Consider the following 19,727-nt stretch of genomic DNA (forward strand, 5'->3'; position numbering starts at 1 on the left):
CAGGATTGGGATTAAGAGGGAAGCTGAAAGTGAGGGTAGCACCTTGGGTGTACGGCCAATGGGCACAATGTACCCCCACCATCTTCCTGTCCATCTCTAGACCAAACATTGATAGATACCTGGGTGGTCACCTCCCTTTTACCTACTACCACAGGCTGAAATAGAGGCAGAACAAGGCTTTTAATTAATTGTCCAATTACAAGCCTCAATAAGCCTTAGTGTGTTCGTGGAAAATGTTCCACCCTATTGAATCCTTTTGTCATTTTAAATATTCTGGTTAGTTCAACCTTCAACTCTCTGTACTGAATCCTCGAATATGCAAGCTGTTTCCTATAAGACCTAACATGTAGGAGGAGAAGTATGCCATTCAGCCCATCAAGTCAGCTCCGCCATTGAACAAGATCATGGCTGATCTAATCATCCTCAACCTCACTTGCCTGCCTAATTGCCTTAATCCATGATTCCATTTCTGATTAAAAATCCGTCCACCTCAACCTTGAACATATTTAATGGCCCAGCCTCAACAACCCTCTGTTGTAAAGAATTTCACAACGTTCCTACAGAAAGTTCTTCTCATCTCAGTCCTACGTTGGTGACCCCTTACTCTGAGATTGTGCCCTCTGGTCCTAGACTCTCTCAGAAGGGGCAATGACCTCTCCACACCTACTCAGTCAAATTCCCTCAGAATCATATATGTTTAAATAAGATTACATTTCATTCTTCTAAACTCCAATAAGTACGAGCCCAACCTACTCAACCTCCTCTCATAACCAAATATCCCTCTAGGATCAACCTTGTGAATTTTCTCTAGACTGTCTCCAATGCCAATATATCTTTCCTTCGATGAAGGAACCAAACCTGTTCATAGTACTCTAGGTGTGGACTGACTAATGCCTTATACAGTTTTAGTAAGACTTCCTCAATTTTGTATTCAATTCCCTCTGAAATAAAGGACATCACTCTATTTGCTTTTCACATTACCAGCTGAACGTAGATCCTAGATTTTTTGTAATTCATGCATGAAGAGCTTGAAAATCCCCCTCTGCTGCAGCTTTCTGGAGTCTCTCTCTATTTAAATAAGATCACCTCTTTTATTCTTTCTGCCAAAGTGCATAACCTCACATTATATTCCAACTGCCAAGTTTTTTGCCCACTTGTTAACCTGTCTATATCTCTCTGTAGAGTCTTTGTGTTATCCTGACTACTTGTTTCCCCATCTGTTTTTGAGTCATTTTCCATCACCATATGTATTTTTATTCATTCATGGGACATGGGCATCTGCCACAAATAATTGTGGTCCCTGCACTGAGCTCTGTGACATTCCACTAGTTACAAGTTACCATCCTGATAAAGTCCTATTTATCCTGTCTTCTATTCGTTAACCAATCACCTATCCATGCAAACAAACTACCCTCAACGCTGTAGGCTATTATTTTATTTAGAAGCCTTATGTGCAGTACCTTATTGAACACCTTTTGGAAATCCCAATATATCATATCTGCTGGTTCTACTTTATCTATTCTGCTTTTTGACTTTGCATATAATTGTCAAATTGTTTGTCAGATATGATTTCCTCTCATGAAGTGATGCTGACTCTGTTTGATCATCTGATGTATTTTGAAATGATTTGCTATTATATCCTTTATAATAGACTGCAAATGCTTCTCATGACAACTGACAATGACAATGAGTAATAGAGTCATAGAGTTTGTACAGAATGGAAACCACCCTTTGGTCCAACTCATCCATGCCGACCAGATATCCAAAATTGATCTGGTCCTGTTTGCAGCATTTAGCCCATTTCCCTCTCAACCCTTCCTATTCATGTACCCATCCAGATGCCTTTTAAATCTTGTAATTGTACCAACCTCCACCACTTCCCCCGACAGCTCGTTCCATACACGCACCACCTTCTGAGTGAAAAAGTTGCCCCTTAGGTCCCTTTTATGTCTTTCCTGTCTCACTTTATAACCTATGCCCTCTAGTTTTGGACTCCACTACCCCAGGGAAAGGACTTTGGCTATTCATCCTATCCATGCCCCTCATGATTTTTATAAACCTCTAAGAGGTCACCCCTCAGCCTCTGTATTCTAGGGAGGAAGCCTTCCAAGGGATTAAAAGCCCATCTTTCATGTGATAGTTTGGAAAGATTCACTGGGATTGGTGGTATTATTTAGTAAGGAAGTGTTAATTAGGTCGGGTTTATATCCACTGGAGTTTGAAGGGATGATTTTATTGAAACATATAAAACATATAAAATCCTGAGGGGACTAAACACACTGGATGCTCAGAAGATATTTAAGGCAAAGAAGTTCTTTCCCTCAGAGGTTTATGAGTCTTTGGAACTTCCTTCCCCCAACATCAATAGAAATGAGGCATTAAATATTTTTAAGGCATGGCAGATAAATTCTTGACTAACAAATGAATCAAAAGAGATGATGGGCTTGGGCCATAATCAGATTAGCCATGATCTTATCTAATGATTGGTTAGACTCAAAGGATTGACTGACCAATCCTGCACCTAACTGTTATGTTCTGGTCTGTCAGAATCACTGCAGACTATATTCTAGCTACAAACAAAAAGATAGGAGGTGAAGGAGCCGTGGATTACTAACTTGTACACAAATCGAAATGAATATTCCGAAAAGTTACTGTAATTTCTCATGTGAGACTACGTTAATGGCGTCAGAAAATAACAAGGTAAAAATGTCACAGAATATTGACAGTGGGGAAACAGGCCAATCAGCCCACTCTGGCCCTAAAAACAACATCCCAACCAGACCCTGTGACCATATATTTCCCCATGGCTAATCCACCTAGTCGCACATCTCTGGACAGTATGGGGCAATTTAGCATGACGAATCCACCTAATCTGCGCATTTTTTTGGAACGTGGGAGGAAACTCACTTGGACATGGGGATAATGTGCAAACTCCACACAGTCGCTGAAGGCTCAAATCAAACCTGGATCCCTGGTGCTGTGATGCAGCAGTACTAACCACTGAGCCACTGTGCCGCCATCCTACCAGACTGCAGGGTGGGGAGTGATTAAGTGGTTTAAATACTGAGGGTCACAATACTTCGGGTGAGGAGAGAGGTTGAGAAGGAGAATCGTTCACAATAATATTAGTTAGTGCATTGAGTATAGGAATTGGGACATCACGTTGTGGCTGCACAGGATATTGGTTATACTACTTTCTGAACATTGAATATCTCCTTCCTACAGGAAGGATGTTGTGAAACTTCAAAGGATTCAGAAAAGACTTACAAGGATGTTGCCAGGGTTGGAAGGTTTGAGCTACAGGGAGAGAGGCAGAGTAGGCTGGGACTGTTTATTCTGGAGCGTTGGAGGCTGAGGGGTGACCTTATAGAGGTTTATAAAATCATGAGGGGCGTGGAAAAGGTAAGTAGACAAGGTCTTTTCTCTGGGATGAGGAAAGGGGAAAAATTTAAAAGGGACCTCAGGGGCAACTTTTTCACATAGAGGGTGGTGTGTGTTTGAGAACTGCCAGAGGGAGTGGTGGAGGCTGGTACAATTACAACATTTAAAAGGCATCTGGATGGGTATATGAATAAAAAGGGTTAAGAGGGATATGGGCTAAGTGCTGGCAAATAGGACTAGATTAGGTTAGGATTCTGGTCAGCATAGATGAGTTGGACGAACGGTCTGTTTCCGTGCTGTACATCTCTCTGACATTCTCAACCTTAGCTGGTGTAGGAATCAAGCCCATGCCGTTGGTGTTATGCTGTATGCAAACCAGCTGCCCTGCTTTCTTGACAGGACACTCACTCATAAAAAGAACTTACAAATGGGAGTAAGCTAGTTATCCCTTGAACCTGTTCCTCAGTTCAAAAACATTGCCGCTGATCTGAAACCTAACTCCTTTGCTCCAAATCTCTTAATACCTCTGGGTAATAAAAAGCTATCAATATCAGGTTTAACATTTAAATCAAATACCATTTGTAAACTCCAAGCACCTTTTCTGTGTTGAAATGGTTTAGTAATTTAGTAATCCAGGGGCCATGGGAGCTCAGTGGTAACACTGCCGTCTCACAGCGTCAGGGACCCATGTTCAATTCCTACCTTGGGCCACTGTCTGTGTGGAGTTTGCACATTCTCCCCGTGTCTGTGTGGGTTTCCTCTGGGTGCTCTGGCTTCTTCCCACAGTCCAAAGATGTGCAGGTTAGGTGAATTGGCTATGCTAAATTGCCCGTAGTGTTAGGTACCAAGGGTAAATATAAGGTAGGGAAATGGGTCTGGGTGGGCTACTCTTCAGAGTGTCATTGTGGACTTATTGGGCCGAAGGGCCTGTTTCCGTACTGTAGGGATTCTGTCAATTCCCCTCAATCACTTGATGACTTTGATCCCTCCATTTAATAAATTCCAGGGAATATAATGTAAGTTTCGATGATCTCTCTTTGCAGTTTAAATATTAAATAAAATATTTTCCTTATTCATTACCAACACAACTTTTACACTTTTACAACATGTATTCTTGAGTCAAAGTCTATAACGTGTATCTTTTTTGAAATAGATGCATTTATATGTAGTGGTTCAGATGCTACAAGCATGAGGATCCAAAGTGCTGATTGAATTAAATTCAACACATAGTGTTTGGTATTTTAATAATATTCCACAATCCTCGTACGTTAGGGAATACTACCTCCTTCACTAAACCCCCATCCCCTTACATACCACACACGCACACAGACACTTGAAAACCTATCTTTATCTCAATCACAAGCAGGCTTTAAGCTCCACTGTACTGAACAATTTGCCAAAACACATATTTACAATAGTACTGAAGTAACATTCCTGTGTTTGACAGTAAATGAAACTTTTGAGAATGCTTGTATAGAGTTTCTGTTAACTCTTTGGGACTGTGACCAGTTTGGCACCCAGAGGAACATAGCTTTTGATCTCTGGCTATCCGTCAATCATAATTAGCTTCCCACTAGCTGCGTGTCTCTGTACTGCTGGTGATTTGAATTATTGCTCTCTGTGTGTGACCGCCTTTTATGGTTATATCACTGAACGATGTTCCCTAGAGCCTTAGAACCCTTTTGTCTTTGCGTATTTATGACCAAAATTTTCGAATCAATGTTAACATTTACAGACTCCATGACTTGCTGTAAATCCATGCAAGCAAACCAAAGTGGAACCTTGCTGATCGATAGATATTTTCCCAGTTCATAATTTGGTAGGAATGTAGATGAAGGTAACAGACGTGCTGCTAACTTATTGACTGCTTTGCTGATTCCTTTGGAAATGAGTTTGCAACAAAGATAAAATATTTAATGCGATCCGTTTGCCTTTTTGATTTTGCAAAGTGAACCTACTGCTGTGATCACTGGACGGTCATTCAGAGGTGCAGAGTCTCCCTTGTACTTTACTCAGTGTTTACCTATCAAAATGTACAGATTTGCAAAACACAGAAGGGCACCACATTACGTTCTCAATAACATTCCTGTATGGAACAGGAAAATGAAGAGTTTTGTCAGCTTGCTGGGCAAGTTAAAAAGTGCAGATGTGTATTGCCTGACTGTCAAAGCTCTTGATTGATGACATTGAAAGATAGGGCCAAAGTGAATGAGTGTATACCGATTGACTTATTGTCACTGACTTCTGACACCTCAGATGGATTTTCCCCTACAGGTCAGGGTACTCGGTTGACCCTTGAACCTGCACTGCAGTCTGCACCCTTCAATTCTTGAGCCAAGCCAAAAAGGAGTTCCCCTCCCTAAGACAACACCCTTTGTGAGTGAAAGGGTACAGAAGTAGGATGTTGTCAGATCCCCATAACTTTGCCAAGAAAAAAGGAGCCTGTCTCCTTCTAGGGAGCTATATTGTCATGTGTTGTGAATCACTGGAAGGAGATGACTTTGAAATGCAAGGTCAAAAGGCCAGAGGTCTCTTTAGTAAACCCCAAAGCTTGGTTTCAGGCTGAAAGTGCAACTGTGGCCTATCAATTACTGTTGGAGTGAAGTGTAAAAGTTGGAGCAGACACACTGAGAACCCACAGGGCTGGGTCTCAATCAGTGTGAAGTTAATTATTACCACATATCTTTTGAGAAAAAAAATTAACCCTAATAAACCTCAAAGAAATTCCCACCCAAATTCCTTCCAAGTGACCAAGTTCTGTGATAAGAAGAGAACCCAAGCTGTTTTTGCTTCTTTTCATTCACATTTTCTAATTAATGCATTCCATCCCAGATTGGACATCTCAGTCTGTTCACAACCCGAACTTGTTTGAGTTGTCTTCAGCGCAATTCCCTTAACTTGTATATAGGGAACTGGGAGGAAGCTAAAATGAAAGGCAATGTAAAACGTCTTTCAATCACTGAAATATGTACAAATGAAAATTCCTGACAATTTAATATTGTTGTGAAGTAGAATGGGTCTTTGAAATGTTTGGAGAGATGGAAAGTACATAGAGGATGGCTATAACATAAAACTATATAATTTATCTGAGGATTAGAGGATCTGTTGTAAAATATCAGTTGATATGAAATCAGTGGTCAGATTCAGATTGTATTGGTTGTGGTATTCAAAAATGATTTCTTAATAACTTGCAAGACTGTAATGTGTAATCTCCTCAGCAGAGATCTTCCAGTGCAGACAAATGTGAAATATTACACATGGTATAAGTGTCAAAATGGAAACTGAATAGAATATCCTTTTTATTGTCATATGTGCTCCACTGTAGGTGGACAGTGAAAAGCTTTTGCAATGTCAGCCTTCTTATGGCAACACCTGAGGTACAAGTACCGAGGTACAATTCCTTGGATACAGCAGTGGAATGAAAGTAAGTTGCATTACTTTACAGAGTTGAAAAATTATTTTAAAATAGGACATCATTAAAGGCTTGACATTAAAGTAAAAAGTCGGAAATTTCAAATAAACATCACAGTGTAGCAGTTCAGCACAGGACCTCTGCATGTGGTCTGACTGCACGCGCCAGACCCCAGTCTAACAGCCATTCCTGCTCCATTCCAACCCCCAGACCGCTCCGTACTGGCACTCAGCTGTTTCAAGGTCAGTTCCAGGACTGCGTCCCCAGTGCCAGTCTTTGCCCAGGACTCGCTGTGTGTGCTCTGCTCTGCGGCTGCTTCCCCACTCGCTGGTCCAGTGCACACAGCCACCCACGCTGCTCCGGGACTGCTTCTCCACACTGGACTGGGACACACAGCCCCCACACTGGTCTGGGACACACAGCTCCAACGCTGCTCGGGGATTGCTTCTCCACAATGGTCTCGGACGCACAGCCCCCACACTGGACTGGGACACACAGCCCTCACACTCGTCTGGGACACACAGCACCCAGCACCCACACTGCTCTGGGACACACAGCCCCCACACTGCTCTGGGACACACAGCACCCACACTGCTCTGGGACACACAGCACCCACACTGCTCTGGGACTCACAGCCCCCACATTGGTCTGGGACACACAGCCCCCACACTGCTCTGAGATACACAGCCCCCACACTGCTCTGAGATACACAGCACCCACACTGGTCTGGGACACAGCTGCCCACACTGGGCTGGGACATAGCCACCCACACTGGGCTGGGACACACAGCCCCCACACTGGGCTGGGACACACAGCCCCCACACTGGGCTGGGACATAGCCGCCCACACTGGGCAAAGACACACAGTCCCCACACTGGTCTGGGACACACAGCCCCCACAGTGCTCTGGGATACACAGCCCCCACAGTGCTCTGGGATACACAGCCCCCACAGTGCTCTGGGATACACAGCCCCCACACTGGTCTGGGACACACAGCCCCCACACTGGTCTGGGACATAGCCACCCACACTGCTCCGGGACAGCTTCCCCACTCCCTGCTCTGGGGCACAAAACCCCCACACTGCTCTGGGGCACACAGCCCCCACACCGCTCTGGAACTGTTTCTCTACACCCTTCTGTGGGACACACAGCCCCCAACACTGCTCTGGGACACACAGACCCCACACTGCACTGAGGCACACAGCCCCCACACCGTTCTAGGACTGCTTCTCTACATCCTACTGTAGGACACACATGCCCCAACACTGCTCTGGGACATAGAGCCCCCACACAGGACTGGGGCACACAGCCCTCACACAGCTCTGGGGCAAAAAGACCCCACACTGCTCTGGGGCACACAGACCCCACACTGCTCTAGGACACACAGCCCTCACACTGCTCTAGGACACACTGCCCCTCACACTGCTCTAGGACACACAGCCCTCACACTGCTCTAGGACACACTGCCCCTCACACTGCTCTGGAGCACACAGCCTCCAACACTGCTCTAGGACACACTGCCCCTCACACTAGTCTGGGACATAGACGCCCACACTGGACTGGGACACCCAGGCCCACACTGCTCTGGGGCACACAGTCCCTCCACTGGACTGGGACACACAGTCCTCACAATGCTCTGGGATACACAGCCTCCCACGTGGCTCTGGGACACATAGCCCTCACACTGCTGTTGGACACACAGCCCTCACACTGCTCTGGGACACACAGACCCCACACTGCTCTGGGGCACACAGCTCCCACACTGCTCTGGGGCACACAGCTCCCACACTGCTCTGGGGCACACAGTACCCAAACTGCTCTGAGACACACAGCCCCCAACACTGCTCAGGGACACACAGTCCCCAATACTTCTCTGGGATACACAGCCCCCAGTACTTCTCTGGGACACACAGCCCCCATACTGCTTTGGAGCACACAGCTTCCAACACTGCTTGAGAACACACTGCCCCCAACACTGCTCTGGGACACACAGCCCGCAACACTGCTGTGGGATACACAGCCCCCCACATTGGTTTGGGACACAGCCTCCAACGCGGATCTGGGACACACAGCCCCCATACTGGTCTGGGACACACAGCCCCCACACTGCTGTGGGACACAGCCCCCACACTGCTCTGGGGCACACAACACCCAAACTGCTCTGAGACACAAAGCCCCCAACACTGCTCTGGGACACACAGCCTCCCACACTGCTCTGGAGCACACAGCCCCCACACTGCTCTGGGACACACAGCCCCCAACACTGCTCTGGGACACACAGCTCCCACACTGCTCTGGGACACACAGCCTCCCACACTGCTCTGGGACACACACAGCCTCCCACACTGCTCTGGGACACACAGCCTCCCACACTGCTCTGGGACACACAGCCTCCCACACTGCTCTGGGACACTACAGCCCCCACACTGCTGTAGGACACACAGCTCTCACACTGGACTGGAACACACAGCACTCACACTGGCCTGGGACACACACAGCCCCCCACACTGCTCTGGGACACATTGCCCCCACACTGCTCTGGGACACTCAGTCTCCCACGCTGCTGTGGGACACTCCGCCCACGTACTGCTCTGGGATACACAGCCCCCAATACTTCTCTGGGACACACAGCGCCCATACTGCTCTGGAGCACACAGCCTCCAACACTGCTCTGGGACACTCTGCCCCTCACACTGCTCTGGGGCACACAGCCCCCAACACTGCTTGAGAACACACTGCCCCCAACACTGATCTGGGACACACAACCCGCAACACTGCTGTGGGACACACAGCCCCCCACACTGCTCTGGGACACACAGCCCCCAAAACTGCTCTGGGACACACAGCCCTCACATTGCTCTAGGACACACAGCCCCCACACTGCTCTGGGACACACAGCCTCCCACACTGCTCTGGGACACACAGCCCTCACATTGCTCTAGGACACACAGCCCCCACACTGCTCAGGGACACTACAGCCCTAAAACTGCTTTGGGACACACAGCTCTCACACTGGACTGGAACACACAGCACTCACACTGGTCTGGGACACACACAGCCCCCCACACTGCTCTGGGACACATCGCCCCCACACTGCTCTGGGACTTCCAGTCTCCCACACTGCTGTGGGACACTCCGCCCACATACTGCTCTGGGATACACAGCCCCCAATACTTCTCTGGGACACACAGCCCCCATACTGCTTTGGAGCACATAGCCCGCAACACTGCTGTGGGACACACAGCCCCCCACATTGGTTTGGGACACAGCCCCCAACGCGGGTCTGGGACACACAGCCCCCAACACTGCTGTGGGACACAGCTCCCACACTGGTCTGGGACACACAGCCCCCACACTGCTGTGGGACACAGCTCCCACACTGGTCTGGGGCACACAGCCTCCCACACTGGTCTGGGGCACACAGCCCCAACACTGCTCTGGGACACACAACACCCAAACTGCTCTGAGACACACAGCCCCAACACTGCCCTGGGACACACAGCCTCCCACACTGCTCTGGGACACACAGCCCCCACACTGCTCAGGGACACTACAGCCCCAAAACTGCTGTAGGACACACAGCTCTCACACTGGCCTGGGACACACACAGCCCCCCACACTGCTCTAGGACACATTGCCCCCACACTGCTGTGGGACACACATCTCTCACACTGCTCTGGGACACTCAGTCTCCCACGCTGCTGTGGGACACTCCGCCCACACACTGCTCTTGGATACACAGCCCCCAATACTTCTCTGGGACACACAGCGCCCATACTGCTCTGGGACACACAACCTCCCACATTGCTCTAGGACACACAGCACCCAACACTGCTTGAGGGCACACTGCCCCCAAAACTGCTCTGGGACACACAGCCCCCCACAATGCTCTGGGACACATAGCCTCCAACACTGCTCTGAAGCACTCAGCCTCCCACACTGCTCTGGGACACACAGCCCCCACACTGCTCTAGGACACACAGCCCCCAACACTGCTGTGGGACACACAGCCCCCCACATTGGTTTGGGACACACAGCCCCCACACTGCTCTGGGGCACACTGCCCCAACACTGCTCTAAGACACACAGCCCCCACACTGCTATGGAACACACAGCCCTCACACTGCTCTGGGACACACAGCCCCCCACATTGCTGTGGGACACATAGCCCTCACACTGCTGTGGGACACTCAGCCCCCACACTTCTGTGGGAGACACAGCCCCCCCACACTGCTCTGGGACACACAGCCTCCCACACTGGACTGGGAGACACAGTCCCCACACTGCTCTGGGACACACAGCCTCCCACACTGCTCTGGGACACACAGCCCCCACACTGCTCAGGGACACTACAGCCCTAAAACTGCTTTGGGACACACAGCTCTCACACTGGACTGGAACACACAGCACTCACACTGGTCTGGGACACACACAGCCCCCCACACTGCTCTGGGACACATCGCCCCCACACTGCTCTGGGACACATAGCCTCTCACATTGCTGTGGGACACTCAGCCCCCACACTTCTGTGGGAGACACAGCCCCCCCACACTGCTCTGGGACACACAGCCTCCCACACTGGACTGGGAGACACAGTCCCCACACTGCTGTGGGACTCACAGCCCTCACACTGCTCTGGGGGACACAGCCTCCCACACTGGACTGGGACACACAGCCCTCACACTGCTGTGGGACACACAGCCCCCAAAACTGCTCTGGGACACACAGCCCTCACATTGCTCTAGGACACACAGCCTCCCACACTGCTCTGGGACACACAGCCCCCACACTGCTCTGGGACACACAGCCTCCCACACTGCTCTGGGACACACAGCCTCCCACACTGCTCTGGGACACACAGCCCCCACACTGCTCAGGGACACTACAGCCCTAAAACTGCTTTGGGACACACAGCTCTCACACTGGACTGGAACACACAGCACTCACACTGGTCTGGGACACACACAGCCCCCCACACTGCTCTGGGACACATCGCCCCCACACTGCTCTGGGACACATAGCCTCTCACATTGCTGTGGGACACTCAGCCCCCACACTTCTGTGGGAGACACAGCCCCCCCACACTGCTCTGGGACACACAGCCTCCCACACTGGACTGGGAGACACAGTCCCCACACTGCTGTGGGACTCACAGCCCTCACACTGCTCTGGGGGACACAGCCTCCCACACTGGACTGGGACACACAGCCCTCACACTGCTGTGGGACACAGCCCTCACACTGCTGTGGGACACAGCCCTCACACTGCTGTGGGACACACAGTCCCCACACTGCTCTGGGGGACACAGCCTCACACACTGCTGTTTGACACACAGCCTCCCACACTGGACTGGGACACACAGCCCTCACACTGCTGTGGGACACACAGTCCCCACACTGCTCTGGGACACACAGTCCCCACACTGCTCTGGGACACACAGTCCCCACACTGCTCTGGGACACACAGTCCCCACACTGGACTGGGACACACAGTCCCCACACTGGACTGGGACACACAGCCCCCAGCACTGCTCTGGGACACACAGCCCCCAGCACTGCTCTGGGACACACAGCCCCGAGCACTGCTCTGGGACACACAGCCCCGAGCACTGCTCTGGGACACACAGCCCCGAGCACTGCTCTGGGATACACAGCCCCGAGCACTGCTCTGGGATACACAGCCCCGAGCACTGCTCTGGGATACACAGCCCCCACACTGCTCTGGGACACACAGCCCCCAGCACTGCTCTGGGATACACAGCCCTCACACTGCTCTGGGACTCACAGCCCTCACACTGCTCTGGGACACACAGCCCCCAGCACTGCTCTGGGACACACAGCCCCCAGCACTGCTCTGGGACACACAGCCCCCAGCACTGCTCTGGGATTCCTTCCCCACTCCCTGCTCTGCGGCACACAGCCCTCACACTGCTGTGGGATTGCTTCTCCACACTAATCTGGGGCACATAGCCCCTGTGCCGTTCTGGGGCTCACTGCTCTGGGGACTTGCTACCGGTGCCTGTCGCTAGTCCAGGATTTGCCTCTGGTCCTAAAGGGATGGAAGTAGAAAAAAAAGAGAGTAAAATAAAGGAAAAAAATGGGTGGAGCAGAGCATCTCCCTCCTCTGCAAGTTAATAAGCTGCATCTATTAGAATTCCTACAGTGTGGAAACAGACCATTTAAAGCCATGAGTCCACACCAACCCTCTGAAGACCAACCCACCCAGACCCAAATCCCTACCTAATCCCTGCAACACATAGCTAATGCACATAACCTACACATCCCTGAACACTGAGTAATTTTGTTTGGCCAATCTACCAAACCTGCCCATCTTTGGATTGTGAGAGGAAACTGGAGTATCAGGAGGAAGTCCACACACACATGGGAAGAATGTGTAAACTCCACACATACAGTCGCCTCAGGGTGGAATCGAACCCGGTCCCTGCTGCTGTGAGGCAGCAGTGTTAACCACAGAGCCACTTTGCCACCCATTTTTTGCCACTTCTTATCTTCCAAAAGAATCAAACGGGACAGATGGAGATCATTCATGTTTATGATGTGATCATATCCACCAGTTCCATCTGAAATCCTTTAGGTAGATTCAAAGGAGCGCCCCTTCTTATTGGTGTTAGCCTAAGTTACAGATACCAATTGGAAAAAGATGTCCATACAAAATCTTTGACAGAAGAGCAGCTCAGTCTTGAGTAACAGAGTAGGATTATTACATTGTACTGAATAGCTAGTTACATTTTATCTGAGTTACATGAAAATCTCGAATAAGATCTAAGACGAGCAATAATGTTTATCTACATTATTGCTACTCTACTTCTAATGCAATTACTAACAACAATTTAAAAAACTGAGAACTCAGAACTAGTTAGCTCTATCTCCCTGAAAGAGTCATGTAGTCATAGATTCATAGAGATCTTTCATGCAGTAAAAGGCCCTTTGGCCCATCAAGATCTTTAAAACCTGTAGGATAGAACTTATATCATATTGTTAGTTAAGGCTTTTGGGTACTAATTGACCGAGACCTAGTTCAGCTTATTGAGTTATTGAGTCATGGAGTCATGGAGATGTGCAGCATGGAAACAGATCTTCAGTCCAACTCGTCTATGCCAACCAGGAATCCTAAACTGATTTCCTGAAGAAGGGCTTATGCCCGAAACGTCGATTCTCCTGCTCCTTGGATGCTGCCTGACCTGCTGCACTTTTCCAGCAACACATTTTCAGCTCTGATCTCCAGCATCTGCAGTCCTCACTTTCTCCTAAACTGATCTAGTCCTATTTGCCAGCATTTGGCCCATATCCCCCTAAATCCTTCTGATTCATGTCAAGATTAGAGTGGTGCTGGAAAAGCACAGCAGGTCAGGAAACATCCGAGGAGCAGGAAAATTGACGTTTCGGGCAAAAGCCCTTCATGTACCTATCCGGATGCCTTTTAAATGTTATAATTGTAACAGCCTCCACCACCCTCTGCATGAAAAGGTTGCCCCTTAGGTCCCTTTTAAATTTTTCCCTTTCATCTAGTTCTGGACTTCCCAAGCCCAGGGAAACAACCTTGTCTATTTACCCTATCCATGCCCCTCATGACTTTATAAACCTCTATAAGGTCACCCCTCAGCCTCTGACACTTCAGGGAAAACAGTCCCAGCCTATTCAGCCCCTTCCTTTAGCTCAAACCCTCCAACCCTAGCAACATCCTTGTAAATCTTTATGAACCTTTTTAAGTTTCACAACATCCCTCCAATAGAAAGGAGACCAGAACTGCACACAGTACGCCAAAAGTGGCCCAACCATTGTCTTGTATAGCCACAACATGATTTTCTAAATCCTATACCAATGCTCTGTCCAATAAAGAAAAGCATACAAAATACCTTCTTCACTATCCTACCGATCTGTGACTCCACTTTCAAGGATCTAGGAATCTGCACTTCAAGGTCTATTTCTTCAGCAATACTCCCCAGGACCTTACCATTAGGTGTATAGGTCCTGCGCTGATTTGCCTTTCCAAAATGCAGCACCTCCCGCTTATGTAAATTAAACTCCATCTGTCACTCTCTCTGCTAGATCTTTCTAACTTAGTCATATTTCCCTGCTCTGCCCCCTTTATCACTGCATTATTTTCTCCTGCAACTATTTATCAACTTCTCTTTCAAAGGTCACTATTTAATCTGTTTTCATTATCCTAACTGATATTGCATTACAAATCCTAACCACTTATTGCATAAATGTTGCCTCCTGTTCTTTTAGCTAATTTCCTTAAATCTGTGATATTGAAAACAGATTTTTCATATTTAATTCTAATCCCTTCACGATTCTAAACACCTCTATCAAATCTCCTCACGGTCTTCTCTGTTCTAAATTGTGTATTCCCAGTTCTATCCATGTAAATGTAATCCTTCATCCTTGGACCTATTGAAGTAAATTTCTTATGGTACTGTTTCGAAAGCCTTCACATGGCTGATTGGAGTGCTGTTCAGACCCGAAGTTCTTTTGCATGCTAGCATTCTCGATGACCCCTTTCAGGGTTATGTCATCCTCCCAAATGCTACAATTGTCCCTCAAAAACACAGCTCTTCCCCTTTGCCCCCTGCCAATCCTTGATTCCTGCTACTGTGATTCGCCATTGAGCCTAACATTTCCTTTGAACCCTGTAATTAATTTATCTTTCCCAGCGATAGCATCTATTAATTTAAAACAAAACGTTTTGCCATTCAACCCTAAAGTAAATGATTATTGCCAATAAGAAGGATACAGAGGCAATCAAAGTGCTTGTTTAAATGTGGTGTGCTTCAAGACATAATATAATTAAAGACTCATTTCCTGAAACATACTCTAATAATTAACAATCTAAAAAATAATATAATAAAAACAGCTAATCCTGGATTAATGAACGACCACCCATATGTATAATCCTCTAAATATCAAAATAACATTGTTCTTGTGAAATCATTACCTTCGCGAATAACAGCCTAATCCTTTTAAGGGGAGTGATGCTGTGTCACTCTGCTGGAGGTGGAACAATTACTGCCAAAGTTGAGACAGCACATCCACTTTTGATGGTAATGCAATTACTGGCTGTATGGTCATAATGATATCATCTCAACCACTCCATGTAAGCATGCAGTTGGATAATTTTACTGTTCAACAGAGGTTCAACAGTGTAACTCCTGGCAGGGGGTGGTGGCTGGTATGCTTGGTTTGAACACTAATCTCTCACTCCTGGGAGCTAGGTTTGATCAAGCCCAGACTAATGGGTGGAAGTCTCTTCTCTCTGCTGGTTGTAATATTCCTAGAGTGAAGCACATTTGGACAGACTCAGTTACTGAGTGTGTCATACAGAGCTAATCATTATTCAAGATTAATTGCTCAGAAAAGCCACAAGGATGCGTAAGGGATGGTGGATTAACTCACAATGGAGTTACATTCTCCTGAGGGTGAACTCCAGAAATTATGTTGCATCTAATCCGTTTCATATCCAATACTATTTGCTAAATTTAATAATAAAAAAGTACTTCATTCTCAGGCAAGTTATGTTCTTCATTTGAAAAAGGAAGACAGAAAATGCATACAAGAAAAGCCAACACCTAGCGTGAAAATTATTCAGTGAGACATCACTGAATAAACCATAAGAAGGAAATTATGTTTCCTAGGCCTCATGAACAATGATTCACAATATTGCCCTCAGCCTTACCATTCCTCCCACAATTTCTAAAAGCCACGTTTATCACCAACAATTGAACAATACCTTTATCCCAGTTTCTCTCTTGCTGCTTTCAACCCTGAAGGTGTTGTAGACTTTGGGACTTCACCCAGGCCTCTTTACAATAAAGGTGAAAATAAACACAGGGTAAAGTCTGACATTCCACTGCGTACAATCTCTTTAAAGCAATCAAACCTCTTTAAAGCAATCAAATTAATGCAGTTTTCATCGTTGTTGGATGAATTACATTCGCAAAATTGGAATCTCTTTCTCTCGAGTGCAATGAAGTGTGTCATATGACATCCTTTAAAATTAATTTAGCAATAGCTTACATTATGTTGCATACAGTATCACACAACCCTTTAAATATCATCTGAAAGTTATAATCAGGTTAGCTTCTATCAACTTCAGAGACAGATCTATTGTTTATAAACTGTTTTAATTGCTGTCTTTCCAAGCACAGGCATTTTCACACATGCATGTCAACTTGCTGAACAAAGGACATTGCTGTTTTATCCTATTATTCAAGCATATCTTGAGAAACTTGCTCTGTTGATGTAGTTCAAAGCAGACCATTCTTAAGTCAGCCTTGAATGCAGCATATTGGAAAACACAGCATGCTTTAGCAGAGCTGAATATGATTGAGGGTCTCATTCCGGATGAGACATACAGACTAAACCCTGCAAAGATTTCATGTGATATAGAAGGAGAAAGAACACAAAGGGACATTATTAAACAGCCACAATCCTTTCGTTCCCAAGCACTGTATGTGATTATTAGCTCCAGCAAAATACTTATTAGCTCAGTGGAATGATCATCGGTGTTTCTGTTGTTGTTAATGCAAGTAACTCCCATGGCTCCTGGCTAAATCCCTCACTTGCTCTAAGAAAGCTACCTCTGATTAAAAGGTGGCGATTTCTTCTCGCTTTCTTTCCCCTCTCTCCTTAAATACTTGTTTCTGGTCTGCAGCATTTAGTGGCCACCTGGTCCTATTATGCTGCCTTAATTCTTTGGCTGCTCGCTTGAAGTGATCTCACTAAATGATTCCATTCACCTTCAGGTTGTCTCAGACCACACACCCAATCCTTGCTGTAGGGTGTCTCATTATCTGCAGAGAACTTCTTCATTACTGTAGTGGTAACTTTACCCTTGCAAACCTTATTAACCTCAACAATTACTAGCCAAAACATTTATTCCCCAAGAACTACTCACACAACTTTGAGAAATCCTTTCAGGACTTTTCAAATGAAATCTCACAAAGCACCAGTTTTGATACGGAAGTGCTGAATTGTTGGAATTGTCAGCCATTAATTGATGGCTTGCTTTCAGATCTTGATTGAGTGAAAATGTTTCCCTTTGTTTCCATGCTATTGTAGGCTTTTTTTTTGTCTTAACTTATCTTCCCATGCACTTTCTTGCCTTATGGGGAATAGTGGGGAGGGAGTGGATGGATTCTTTGTTGATTAAGCCACTTCATGAACACTCCTTCCATGGGTAATTATTGTTGGTGTGGGATGTGAAGCTTCTGACATACTGTATAACAAGGCCCCCAGATTATAGACTGTGAATTGTGCTGCCTGATATTATTGCACAAATCAATTAATGTGCTCCAACCATATGTTTTCATCCATTGCTTCAATGGAGCTGTCAGCTCATTTATTTCAGTGCCCAAAGGCTATAGACTCAATTATACTAGTGGGCACAAGAATATGATACAAACTAATTCAACCTTGACACAATAATATTGTAAAGTGCACATTACAGGCTAATATTTTTGTTGGTTATATAAAACCTTGAAAAGAACAATAAGAATACTGCAGATGAAAGAGCCAAAAGTAATAAAAGAAATGGAGATCATTTTCTTGTTTATAGAAGTTTGGGATTGATGAAAAAGCTTCTTGTTTGACTGTCTTTTTACTCACGGGCTTGGTGGGAAAAGCTCTACCTGTCTTAAAACTGAGCCATTTGAAGCTGGGCAATTCTAAGTTTGATTTCATATTTGTCTCCAAAGTGTGTTTAACACAGTTAGATTGAGATGAGAGACACCATAGAGGGATCTTTGGATGGAGGGAGAGGGCAATATTGGACAGTTTTGCTGCCCTGATTGACAATCAATAAACCCTAGTGCAAGATGTCCGTGTGTTAGAATTGGATTTTAGAATTAGAATTAGGTTTATTGCCACGTGTACTCAAGCAAAGAAGTACAGGAGTATAGAGAAAAGTTTACAATATTGTCCCTCACGGCTTCTTATACAATTATTTTGGAATTCACGGAGGAACAGATATTGGATTCTGTACTGAAAACAACAAATGCTGGAGATCACAATGGGTCAGGCAACATCCATAGAGACAGAGCAAGCTAACGTTTCAAGTCTAGATGACTCTTCAACAGAGCTGAAGAGTGGAGGCGACAGCATTTATGCAACCGTTTGGGGACAGGATGTAGACGGTGCAGGGTACTGGTGAAGAAAAATTGTTGATCGTACAGATTAAATGAGAATATGAGAATGACAGAACAATGGTGTGTCTCCTGCCAGACTTGAAAGGACAGTAAGTGGGAAGCGGGGAGAGGAGGACATGATAACAACCTAAAAGAAAGGGAAGAAATGTTTATAACATAAAGGTGTTGAACTCAATATGAAGTTTAGAAGACTGTAAAGTTCCTTGTCTGAAGAGGAGATGTTGTTCCTCCAGTTTATGCTATGATTCACTGGAACACTGCAGCATGCCGAGGACAGACATGTGGGCATGTGAACAGCATGCTATGTTAAAATGACCGGCTGTAGGAAGGTAGGGGTGTTCTGCAAAGTCTGTGTTCAGATTCTTCAATGTAGGTTAGCCCACATTGGGTGCAACGAATACAATACGTGGAAAGACTGTTTAGGCCCTTGGATGGTGAGCAGGAAAGAGGTGAATGGCAGGTGTCGCACCTTCTGCAGTTACATGGGAAGGTGCCACGAGATGGGAGGGAGGATGGTCTTGGTGGTCGAGGAATGCACTAGTGTGTTCCGGAGGGAATGATCCCTGCAAAATGCAGATGGGAGAGTGAGGGGAAAATGTGTCTGGTGGTGTTCTGCTGGTGTTGTCTGAAATGACAGAGAATGATCCTTTAAAATGTGGAGGCTGGTGGGTGATATGTGAGAACAAGGGGGACCCGATCACATTGTTGTGAGTGACAGGAAATGGCAAGGGCAGAAGCACAGGTGATCGGATGTGGTTGAGGGGCCTG

The sequence above is a fragment of the Chiloscyllium punctatum genome, chromosome 13 (assembly GCF_047496795.1).
Source record: "Chiloscyllium punctatum isolate Juve2018m chromosome 13, sChiPun1.3, whole genome shotgun sequence".
Lineage (NCBI taxonomy): Eukaryota > Metazoa > Chordata > Chondrichthyes > Orectolobiformes > Hemiscylliidae > Chiloscyllium > Chiloscyllium punctatum.